The 12,575-nt window shown below is 37.9% G+C and overlaps 1 long non-coding RNA gene across 1 annotated transcript; it reads left to right on the top strand.

Annotated features, from left to right (window-relative positions):
* Window positions 1–4,560: 4,560 nt before the first annotated feature.
* Window positions 4,561–10,807, top strand: LOC148296949 (uncharacterized). Its single transcript, XR_015833839.1, has 2 exons — window positions 4,561–5,774; window positions 6,248–10,807. It is a non-coding gene; the product is annotated as an uncharacterized LOC148296949 (long non-coding RNA).
* Window positions 10,808–12,575: the final 1,768 nt, after the last annotated feature.

The following is a 12,575-nucleotide window of genomic DNA, read 5'->3' as shown; positions in this document are numbered from 1 at the left end:
TTTGAGTTAGGATTGACTTTCTTTTCTCTATTTTTTGTTGTGGTTGGAAACATATTAATTCGGAATCTTGCATATGGAGAAGGCATGGAAGATGACAGGACCCGCCCCAAATTTCCTCGAAAATCGGGATGGGTCCTGTCAGCTTGGTATCAGAGCCACTCTGCCGTGTGGTGTGAGTGTGCCGACGAAGACGTCGGGCCCCTAAGAGGGGTGGATTGTAAGATCCCACATCAACCAACGGAGAGGGGGTAATGTGCCTTATATGTACACACCCGCATCCATCTAGCACGAGTCCTTTTGGGAGCTCACTGGCTTCGGAGTCATGGGAACTCCGAAGTTAAGCGAGTTGGGGCTAGGGCAATCCCAGGATGGGTGACCCACTGGGAAATTACTCGTGAGCTCCCAGAAACAAAACCGTGAGGGCAGAGAGGGGAGCCCAAAGCGGACAATATCGTGCTACGGCGGAGCTGATCCGGGATGTGACAATTCCACTCTACCGTGTGGTGCGAGTGTGCCAACGAGGACGTCGGGCCCCTAAGGGGGGTGGATTGTAAGATCCCACATCGATCAACGGAGAGGGGGTGATGTATCTTATATGTACAGGCCCGCCTCCATCTAGCACGAGGCCTTTTGGGAGCTCACTGGCTTCGGATTCATGGGAACTCCGAAATTAAACGAGTTAGGGGCTAGAGCAATCCCAGGATGGGTGACCCACTGGGAAGTTGCTCGTGAGCTCCCAAAAACAAAACCGTGAGGGCAGAGAGGGGGGCCCAAAGCGGACAATATCGTGCTAAGAGAGTCGGGTCGTGACAGAAGAGATGGAGAGGATGAAGGAAAGTGTCTTTTTTTTCCTTGGGGCAAGCGGACAATGCGTGTCTGATGGGTTGGGTTTTTTCTTTTTACTATTTTATTTGTAGTATAATATTGGGTAGAGATTACGATAGAATTCTATCCAAACAGTATTCTACTACCATGAAGGGTATTTTAGTCTATGCAGAAGTATTGTTATAACATGTTAATTTTAGTCTATGCAAGCTCAAATAATTTCCATCGTTTTAGCTACATCAGTCGTTAGAGGTGGGGTCCACAGGAACAGGTCACAACCTCAGATTGGTGGGAAAAATCTCAGCTCAGTTGAATTGACCAATATACCCCTGCCACGTCAGCATTTTAACGGAATTTTGGATGGCGTTGACGGAAAGCGGTAAAGTGAAACACGAAACCTTGGTCAAGGGGGCAAAGTGGGTCACTTTAACTTTGAAGGGGTAAAGTGAGAATTGACCAATGTTCCAGGGGGCATTGTAGCAGTTAAGCCTTTTTCTTTCAGCAGTTATAATGTCTTCACGGCGTTTTCTTGTTTTCCTTTTCTTTTTTAATATTCTTTTGAAGGTTTCTTATACACACACAACTATGATGCTATGGGGATTCGAATTTGAGACTTCTGATTTGCAAGTCAATGCCCTTTTCCACTAGGTTAGACCCCGTTGGCATCTTTATTTTTCTTTTAAATACTATAATGAAAGCATTTTTGCTCACCACAATTCTTAATACTTGACACGTGTCCATGAGTATAACAATGATTCCATAAAAGATTTATTTTAAGGATTGGTTAAGGACTTCTACTCTTAGTCATTAAAGATTTATGTGATAGGAATTGGTTTCTTATATTTAAATGATGGACATCTAAATTCCATCATTTTAGAATTCTATGTAAGTATGTGTTTTATGTTTTAGTTTTCGGCTTTCGATACTAATTTACCGGTTGTGCCGTTGCACGATGGATCTATATTGTAAGTCTGAGTACAAGTGCTTCTTGTTGTTGAATCGGGGATTTAAATCTTTTTTGGTTTATGCGTAATTCTCTCTAGATCAAATTAACATGTTGTTGTGTTTGGTCACTAGAGATGTTGTACCCATGTTTGCGCTAAAACTAGACAGGTAGTATGTAGGCCAACTTAAAGATGAGGTGGATGTTGAGGGTGAGGACCCTCAGTATGTAAGAGCAATCGGTAAATAAATGGACATGCATACAGAAGACAAATGTACGTGGTTCACCCGAATAATGGGCTACGTCCACAGAGAAGTATGTTCTCATTATAATAATGTGTGTATACATTGTACATAGGGTTAGACCCAAGGGGAAAAGGAAGAATACCGAAGGCCGAAGGCAGATGCCGAAGGCTGAGGGCAGATGCCGAAGGCTGAAGGCAGATGATTTGGCTGATGGCCGATGATTCGTGGGCTTGTAAATGGGCTCATGGGTAAGCCCATGAGGCCCTAGTAACCTGCCCAACCTCTTTCTTCCTCCCCCTCCTTTGAAGGAGAGGGGTCTTCTTTTATAGGGAAGGGAGAGTCCCCTTCTCTTGTGTTTTGTCGATGTGGGACTCCCTTCCCTTTGCTTGGATTAGCTTGGAAATGCTTGGAAATGCTTGGCCAGATATTGTACAAACAGGAGTCCCCCAAGTTCCCGATTAAGGAGGTACTTCTTGATTGGGGACTTGTAGTCATTAATGCACTGGCCAAGCATTGCTTCAGCTCATTCTTCAGCAGGCTGATGGCTGAAGCTGATGGCAGAAGCTGATGGCCGAAGGCTGAAGCTGATGGCTGAAGGCTGATGGCCGAAGGCTGAAGCTGATGGCTGAAGCTGATAGCCGAAGGCTAATGGCTTTGAGAAAAGGCGCTGGAGAAGTGTCTCCTAGAAGGTGCCGTTCGGCATGGCTGAAGGCTGAAGCTGATGGCCGAAGGCTGAAGTTGATGGCCGAAGCTGATGGCTGAAGCTGATGGCCGAAGGCTGAAGCTGATGGCTGAAGCTGATGGCCGAAGGCTGATGGCTTTGAGAAAAGGCGCTGGAGAAGTGTCTCCTAGAAGGTGCCGTTCGGCATGGCTGAAGGCTGATACTGATGGCTGAAGCTGATGGCCGAAGGCTGAAGCTGATGGCCGAAGGCTGAATCATTGGGGGATGTGAAGACATCGCACGCGCCGAATGATGATGGGTGCCGAAGGCCAAAGGCAGATGCCGAATCATTGGGGGGATGTGAAGACATCGCACGCTGATGAGCACAAAATTAATACAAGTTTTATCCTTAAATTTATATTTGTTAGTATTTTCTTTTGTATTATGTAAATCTATTAGAGTATTTGTATTGGTGATTTCCAATCTTTGTTTTTGTATTTAATGAGTGGTTGTTTGTAGATATTAATTGTCTTCCACCAATGGCATGAGAAGGAGGAGAAATAGGCAATGTGTTGCAAAAAGAGAGAAGAACTCAAGTTGGATTTGATGACTTTGCCTTTTACAGCTCATGCTGTACAGTCCATTTGCAGGCCTGAAAACAGAATTCTCCCATGCTCAAATGAATAAATATCCTTCATGAAATTTGTTCATTAAGATGTCGACTAACACATATCCAAAACTTGGAGCAATTGGATAAAAACTCAATCCACAGGCTGTCACACACCAAGACAGGTTCTAGAAGACAGCTTGCACATGCAGCTGGAATGAAAGGGACTTCATGCTTCTATAAATAGGCAGCAACTCAAGAGGGTGGAGAGGAGGATAATTTCAAGAGTGATACACGGCAGAAGGAAGGAAAGAGTGAGGAAGAAAGAGAACAATGATGGAAAGGAAAGAACCAAGAGCTAATAACTCTTTTAAACTTGTTCTTCCTTTCCTAGTTCTCATGTAAATTATGTATTTTAGTTTCTTTGTTTTGTTTTAAATATTAATTATGTCTATTTAAATTACTTAACTAAGGTTGGATGAAACACCATTATTAAATAGAATTCTAGTTTTTATTTTCAATTCTCAAATATTGTGGTGTTCAATGATTATAATTTTCACTTCACATGATTAATAGATTAATCTTCTTTTCACCACTTCTATCATGTATTGTGACATATAACATGTATTTGTGGTAGTTAAGAGTTTGGATTAATCTATTAATTCATCCTTGGTTTATATTTTTAGTTTACAAATTTCTTTGATATTTTGTTATTCAAATAAACTTTTTCACATAGGATGCTTAGGAAACTTTGATCCTTTGTAGTTAAATAATTTTGTTTACATTTTATGCTTAGAATTTGTACTTATGAAGGGAAGGAGAATTTACTTATGATATAAATTACAAGCTTAATTGATAAATCTTGAGAAAGCAGTAGATTGATTTCTAGATTGCTACTCCATGGGAATTGAAAGATAAATAATTAGGATCTTATGGAATGATGGTGTGGATTCCAATACCTTAGTTATTTTTCTTATAAGTTTAAATCTTAATTTCAGTTTATTGTCATTTCCATATTTGTTTTATGCTTTATTTAATTTTCTTTATCAACAAACAAATCACCATTTGAATCAACTAGGTTGGCAATGAAATTAACTTGGGTATAATTGGTTTTCTATCTTTACACGCAATCCCTTGGGTACGATCTCGCTCTTACACGCTTATGCTATATTCGATTCGTGCGCTTGCGAGTTTATAACTTTTAAAAGAAACCTCTTTTGAGGCACAACAAGTTTTTGGCGCCGTTGCCGGGGATTGCAACGGAAAACAACAAGTTTTTGGCGCCGTTGCCGGGGATTGCAACGGAAAACTAATCATATTTTGGTTAATTAAATTCTTCCACTAGTTATAATTTAGTTTTGTAATATATATAAAACTTTTAAAAAAGAAAAAAAAACGAAATTATAAAACATAAAAAAAAAAAATTTAGATTTTGTCAATTATCTTGTTTCTATTGTAATATGTATTAACCTTTTATAAAAAAATATTACAAAAAAAAAAAAATTGAAAAAAAAATAATTTTGATTTTGTTAATTCTCTTGTTCATATTGTAATATCATTGTGTATTAATTTTTCATTTCTTTGTTTCAGTTATATCGTTAAAGCTTCTTTTGGTGCAACTTTGGACTTGGAAGAAGTTTTATATTTTATTTTATTTTATTTTAAGAAAGTTCATTTCTTTTTCTTTATGTCAATTTGTGTGCTTATTGCTTGAACTTTATGTGCTTGTTTGTACAGGTATCAATAAAAAAGGAAAAGAAGACAACTCTAATCATAAGGAGGAGAAGTGTGGAGTAGTAGGAGAAGTCGCGACCTCCAAATGCATCCATGCTCGACCTAATCGCTTCAAGGGGGATCATTCCAATCTTTTCTCTTTTCTTGTTTTGTTATTGTTATTATTATTTATTATTATTATTATTATTTTTATTTTTATTATTAATTTTTTTTTTTAAACAAATTTTTTAAAATAAAAAAAATAAAAAAAATTTCATATGAGCTGACTTTTGGTAACTTCAGTGAGTGTCTTCGTCAATACAGTGTCTAGGAGTTCTATAGGCGACACCTTCGGTGTCTAAGAAGTTTGGGTTTTAAGCGGGACCATTGTGACCCCTCCAACCTTCCCGGATCCCCTGGCTGTGTTTTCTGAGGCCCTTAACTGGTCATCCGTGAGTTGCTTGTATATTTGTGTTTTTAAAATAAGTTATTGTTATTATTATTATTATTATTATTATTATTTTTTACAAAGTGTAAAATAAAAAAAATAAAAAAATAAAAACAATATAATTTTTGCTTATTTCTTTGTGTGGTTATTTTTGTATTTTTTATGACTGTTTATTTTGTATTTGTATAGATTTTAGTTTTCTTTTTGTGTGTTTTATTTCATTTTGGTCTTTATTTCTTTTTTTTGCTTGGATTTTTTATTTTTTATTTTTTATTTTTGTCTTTTATTCTGCAATGGATAAATACCAAGGGATTGGCACGCATATTTTCCAGGTATTGTCTTTCTATATCATTTACCCTCTTATTCCATGCATTTGCTATGCTTTTATTTTGAAACATTAAGGGCAATGTTTGATTTAGGTTTGGGGGTAAGGTTTAGAAGTTTTGTTTTGTTTTGTTTTTATTTATTTATTTATTTTTTTTAAGGTAATTCCGAATTTCTTGTTTCTCTTTGCTTTTATTACTGTAATTCTTGCTTTCTTTTACTTGTTTATGTATTTAATTTGTTGTTAAGTTTGGGAAGTAGATTGCTTCATGATTGCACACACAGAAATTTGGCTCAAAAACTTATTCATTTCATAAACATGTGATTACATACACAAAAGTGAAAATGCATACATAAATTTCTCAATCACATGTTTGTTTCCAGATTATGAGCCACCTGAGGCATCATGCTAATTGCCTCTACTTGCTCTTACTTGTAGAACCTGCAAAAGTTCGACATGATCATTATTTCTCTTCTGCAGTGCTTCTACATTCTGGTTGGCCAAGTAGAGCCGTTTCTGCAAATCCGCCACCAGAGCTTTCAAAGAAGCCACCTCATCGCTCAAAGCTCCACACTCTCGCGTCCTCGCCAGTAGGCGCAAGCCCAGATTTGTGGCCGAGACCGCTTGGAGCGCGGTAAAAGTGTGGGACTCATCCACTGCCACATTGTCAGACCTGTGTGCTATATGCCAATGATCTGCCAGTGTGAGTTTGCTGCCAATCATGCCTCCCAGCAGCACTGCTCTGTTCGGCCTTGCCTCAGCAAAGTTCGGTATTGCCTCAGCAAAGTTTGAGGCCGTGCCGTGATGATATGTAGAGTTTGGGAAGACAGGGTTTGGAGGAGCCCTTATCTGCGCATTCGGAGGTGCAAGGGACAATTCAAGGTTGAGATCATCAAGGTGAGCGCATGAGGATGCCATTGTTTTGTTTCTGAATTATTTGATGGTTTTTCTTGAATTTGCAGGAAGAAATGAAGGGTACTCCAACACTTAACCAATGCACGGTTTAAATAGACATCTACTGATGAGGGAGCCGACATCCACTTCGGATCTCCAAATTGCTATCCAGCCGTTGCCCTTTTTTCTCGGATCCCTACGCTTCACGAGGATTTTGCGGTCACATGCATTTAGAAGGGAGCATTTCTACTTTCACTTTACTTTTCTTTTTACCTCCGTGTTTTCTGGTGTTTTATGTTTTTGCCCGTTACTTTCATTTTTTTTGGTGCTTTGTGTTTTGCTTTGTTTTATTTTAAGTTTGGGAAGTGTGTTTTCCCTTTCGGCTGTCATCTTTGTTTTGTTTGGGAAGTGTGCTACTCTTTCTTTTGCAACTTAATTTCTTTTATTTCTGGAAAAAAAAAAAGAGTGAAACAAAATGAAAATGAAAAATACAGGGGAAGGGCGAAACAAACAGGCACACCAATAATACATTAGAAATTATTTTTTCACAGTGCTCGGTGTCTCGACCATAGGAGCTTTGAGTTTGGCCCTCTGGATGTCCTCTCCAGGGTCTTCACGCACAGCCTCTTGGGGCTCATCACTTGAGCTCCCAAATATCGCAATCTTCGCTTCAGCAAAACTTCTCTCACGATCTGATTGCTTGCGTTTCCCTGGTCGGTCTAGGTCCTCCAGCTGCTTTCGCATGTCTCGAGAGTACAACTCTACCATCTTTGATAGGTTTTTATTCTCGTCCCGCAATACTTCTAGCTGGTGTCGATTCACCTCCACTATCCTTGACCTCTCCCTTTTCAAGCTTTTTATAACACTCTGACAATCTTCAACTATACTTCGCTCCGCCGCCAACTGGCCTTTCAGCACCTCTACCTCATGGGACTTCGCAAGTAGGCGATGACCCAAACTTGCGACACATGTTGTACTCTGCACGCTTAGTGCCAGGGCGTCGCTCACGACCCGATTGTCGTCCCTTGTGCCCAGCACACGTATATCTTTAGGAGTCACTAGATTTCTCGCAACTCCAATGGCAACATCGTTGTCCAGGAGTATTGAGTCATTTACTGTTACAGGCCCTCGTGCGGAGGCAAAATAGGGCACCCATACTGGTGCCACTGCTTGGCCCCATGTTTGAGTCGGTGGAGCTAAGTTAAGATCCAACGAAAATGGATAGGAAGAGGCCATTTTGATTTTTCACTCTCTTTTCTTCTTTCTTTTCTCTTTTGTTTGTTTAGGAGTTTGTGTTTTTCATTTTTTCTCTGCCTTTTATAGACTTAATTTTTTCTAAACCCTAGCCGCTGCGCTTCTGAGTTTCGCGCACCCCTACGGCTTATCTCCATCTGCCGCACCCGTCCCCCAACCCTCTTAACTGCATTTCTGCCTTTCAGCGCTTTCAAGAAACAAAAAGTCGCCGCGCCTTCCTACGAAGCCAATAATTCTGGCTTGGGGGATGTGAAAGCGGCCTCTGCGCGCTGACACGTCCCTCACCTCTTTTGGCCCGTGACCTATCAGTAAACGAGACATCCGGCCCCCCTTCTCTCTTTTCAGAAATCTCGTTCCTTGCGCTTCTGACAACGCTTCTTTGTTTTCTTTAATTTTTAATAATAATAAAAATAAAAATAAATAATAATAATAATAAAAGAAGTGTTTGGGCTTTCGTTTGGGTTGGGTTTTCAATTGATTTGAACGTCCTCATGGGCTGGATTTCTGCGTGCGTAGAACTGTTGTTAGGGCTTACTGTTGTATTTAGTTTAGTTTTGTTCCGTTTGATTTTGTTTTGTTTTTGCAACTGAGTTGTAGTTTTAATTCTTGTTTGTTCTTTTATTTAATTACTTTAAATCCCTTTCATTTCTTGTTATAACTTTGCTGTTGCCTAAATTTTTCAACATTGAGGACAATGTTTATTTCTAAGTTTGGGAAGGGATAGCAAGTCTTATTTTCGTTTCACTTAATTTCTTGCTTTCTTTTAGTTTGTTTTCTTTTCAGTTTTGAGTCATTTTGTTTTCAAGTCACTTTCCGGACACATAAGATGAGATTGTGATGAATGTTTACATGACTTGATTGAAAATGTCTATATATAAAAAATTTATTATTCACATATTCACTGAATGGCATCGTTCTAGCATGATATGTTTGAACCACTCTATGCACTTGCCATTTGTTTCATAATTCTCTAGTTAAGGGACTTGCATGATCCAAAGAATTGTATCAAGCATGAATTAGACTTGTATAACCATATAATGTGAGCTTTGAGCCTTGTGCTTCATTTCATGAGTGTTATACACATATTCTTATTTTCTTGTCATCCAAGTTGTTGTTTGATCTCATTATTCATTGACTTGGTTGAGCACTTAAAAAAAAAAAACATTCATTCTTGTGCAATTTGATTACGTGACATTTGAGAAATGATATTAAGGCCCTCTTTGAACCGTTTGTGCCTTTCAAACTAACCGTATGCATGCTTAAGCATGATTTTCCATTGTAACCACTTTGAGCCTACATGTAAGCCTTTTCTTTCATTTAACCAATTATTAGTCTTAGCCTTAGCCTGAAAAACAAGAATTTACCTTTCTAAGGAACTCATGAGCTTTAGTTTGGATGTGTTTTTTATGCTAAGTTTGGGAAGAGATATTACATTTTTTTTTTTTTTTTTTTTTTTAAAAAGAAAAAAAAAAAAAGAAGAAGAACTTCACTCAAAGAGTGAAAGAAAAGAGAAAAGTTGTGGTTAAGTGACATTGGATTCAGATTTAGAGTCCAAGTTTCTTTATTGGCTTCAAAAAATAAATTGATGGTTGTTCAAATAGAAGAAAGGAGTGTGAATCAAAATAAATGGAGGCATAAAGCTTTGTGGTCTAAATGATCACGTAAAATAAAATAAAAAAATCTTAAGCGTGAGGATTCAAAGTCTTGTAATCAATTGTTATATGCTCTTACATTGTGAGTTCCTTGAACTTTGTTGTATCCATATCCTTCATTTCTCACTCACCTTACACCCTTAGCCCCATTACAACCCATGGTAAAGACCTAAATTGATCCTAAATGTCATGTGGTTCAATTGCACACATTTTTAACTTTTAAGTGTTTGGCATCCTTCTTGAGATCATAGTCATGCATATTTTCCATCCTTCTATTATGAGTTAAGTCCCTTATGGTTTAACTCTATTCTCATATTTATTATTGAGTGATGCATTGTAACCCTCTTCCGAGTGATTCATTTGTGAGAGGACAACTTTGGTGAGATTTGAAGTTACATTTGTGCTTGGTATGATTTTTGAAGTTTTGTAAAAACTGAAATTAGAGAATGAGTTGAATTTGGCCATCACACTACTACACTTTAAGCATATTGTGTTTTGAACATTGCCACCTTGTAAATAATGTCTAAAACTGAGCTTTCTTTGTTAAAACGTTTAAGTCATGTGCATGAGTCATTTCTTTTCAGAAAATGTGCGGAAAGATTGTTTTGAGTTTTTATTTTTGTTTTTATTTTGAATTTGTTTTTGTTTTTGTTTTTGTTTTTTTATTTTTTTTTTCTTTCTTTTAAGTTTTCTAATTACTTTGTTTTACAGAGTCAGTAAAACGTTTGTGGGTATCGTATCTGTTAAACCCTCAGGAGACACAACTCCTCCTACTAGGGATGCCTAGAGGTTTAAAGGCTTGTTGCATATGCTAAATGCAATCGAGATCCCTGCGAAAGTGGCTTAGTTTTCTTTTCTACTTAGTTTTTATTTTCTTTTGCTCGAGGACTAGCAAAATATAGGTTTGGGGGTATTTGATGAGCACAAAATTAATACAAGTTTTATCCTTAAATTTATATTTGTTAGTATTTTCTTTTGTATTATGTAAATCTATTAGAGTATTTGTATTGGTGATTTCCAATCTTTGTTTTTGTATTTAATGAGTGGTTGTTTGTAGATATTAATTGTCTTCCACCAATGGCATGAGAAGGAGGAGAAATAGGCAATGTGTTGCAAAAAGAGAGAAGAACTCAAGTTGGATTTGATGACTTTGCCTTTTACAGCTCATGCTGTACAGTCCATTTGCAGGCCTGAAAACAGAATTCTCCCATGCTCAAATGAATAAATATCCTTCATGAAATTTGTTCATTAAGATGTCGACTAACACATATCCAAAACTTGGAGCAATTGGATAAAAACTCAATCCACAGGCTGTCACACACCAAGACAGGTTCTAGAAGACAGCTTGCACATGCAGCTGGAATGAAAGGGACTTCATGCTTCTATAAATAGGCAGCAACTCAAGAGGGTGGAGAGGAGGATAATTTCAAGAGTGATACACGGCAGAAGGAAGGAAAGAGTGAGGAAGAAAGAGAACAATGATGGAAAGGAAAGAACCAAGAGCTAATAACTCTTTTAAACTTGTTCTTCCTTTCCTAGTTCTCATGTAAATTATGTATTTTAGTTTCTTTGTTTTGTTTTAAATATTAATTATGTCTATTTAAATTACTTAACTAAGGTTGGATGAAACACCATTATTAAATAGAATTCTAGTTTTTATTTTCAATTCTCAAATATTGTGGTGTTCAATGATTATAATTTTCACTTCACATGATTAATAGATTAATCTTCTTTTCACCACTTCTATCATGTATTGTGACATATAACATGTATTTGTGGTAGTTAAGAGTTTGGATTAATCTATTAATTCATCCTTGGTTTATATTTTTAGTTTACAAATTTCTTTGATATTTTGTTATTCAAATAAACTTTTTCACATAGGATGCTTAGGAAACTTTGATCCTTTGTAGTTAAATAATTTTGTTTACATTTTATGCTTAGAATTTGTACTTATGAAGGGAAGGAGAATTTACTTATGATATAAATTACAAGCTTAATTGATAAATCTTGAGAAAGCAGTAGATTGATTTCTAGATTGCTACTCCATGGGAATTGAAAGATAAATAATTAGGATCTTATGGAATGATGGTGTGGATTCCAATACCTTAGTTATTTTTCTTATAAGTTTAAATCTTAATTTCAGTTTATTGTCATTTCCATATTTGTTTTATGCTTTATTTAATTTTCTTTATCAACAAACAAATCACCATTTGAATCAACTAGGTTGGCAATGAAATTAACTTGGGTATAATTGGTTTTCTATCTTTACACGCAATCCCTTGGGTACGATCTCGCTCTTACACGCTTATGCTATATTCGATTCGTGCGCTTGCGAGTTTATAACTTTTAAAAGAAACCTCTTTTGAGGCACAACACACGCGCCGAATGATGATGGGTGCCGAAGGCCAAAGGCAGATGCCGAATCATTGGGGGGATGTGAAGACATCGCACTCGCCGAATGATGATGGGTGCCGAAGGCCAAAGGCAGATGGTAGGAGGTTCCGAGGGCATGGCTCAAAAGGGTGCCGAGAGCACTCGTGAAGGAGAACGACATAGCGTTTTGTGTCGTTTCCCACAGACGGCGCCAAGCTGTTTGCGCTAAAACTAGACAGGTAGTATGTAGGCCAACTTAAAGATGAGGTGGATGTTGAGGGTGAGGACCCTCAGTATGTAAGAGCAATCGGTAAATAAATGGACATGCATACAGAAGACAAATGTACGTGGTTCACCCGAATAATGGGCTACGTCCACAGAGAAGTATGTTCTCATTATAATAATGTGTGTATACATTGTACATAGGGTTAGACCCAAGGGGAAGAGGAAGAATACCGAAGGCCGAAGGCTGAGGGCAGATGCCGAAGGCTGAAGGCAGATGATCTGGCTGATGGCCGATGATTCGTGGGCTTGTAAATGGGCTCATGGGTAAGCCCATGAGGCCCTAGTAGCCTGCCCAACCTCTTTCTTCCTCCCCCTCCTTTGAAGGAGAGGGGTCTTCTTTTATAGGGAAG

Source organism: Prunus avium, chromosome 2 (assembly GCF_965620075.1).
Source record: "Prunus avium chromosome 2, drPruAviu1.hap1.1, whole genome shotgun sequence".
In the NCBI taxonomy this organism is placed as follows: domain Eukaryota; kingdom Viridiplantae; phylum Streptophyta; class Magnoliopsida; order Rosales; family Rosaceae; genus Prunus; species Prunus avium.
The sequence above is the reverse complement of the archived record's forward strand: the minus strand, read 5'-3'. Positions and strand labels throughout refer to the sequence as shown.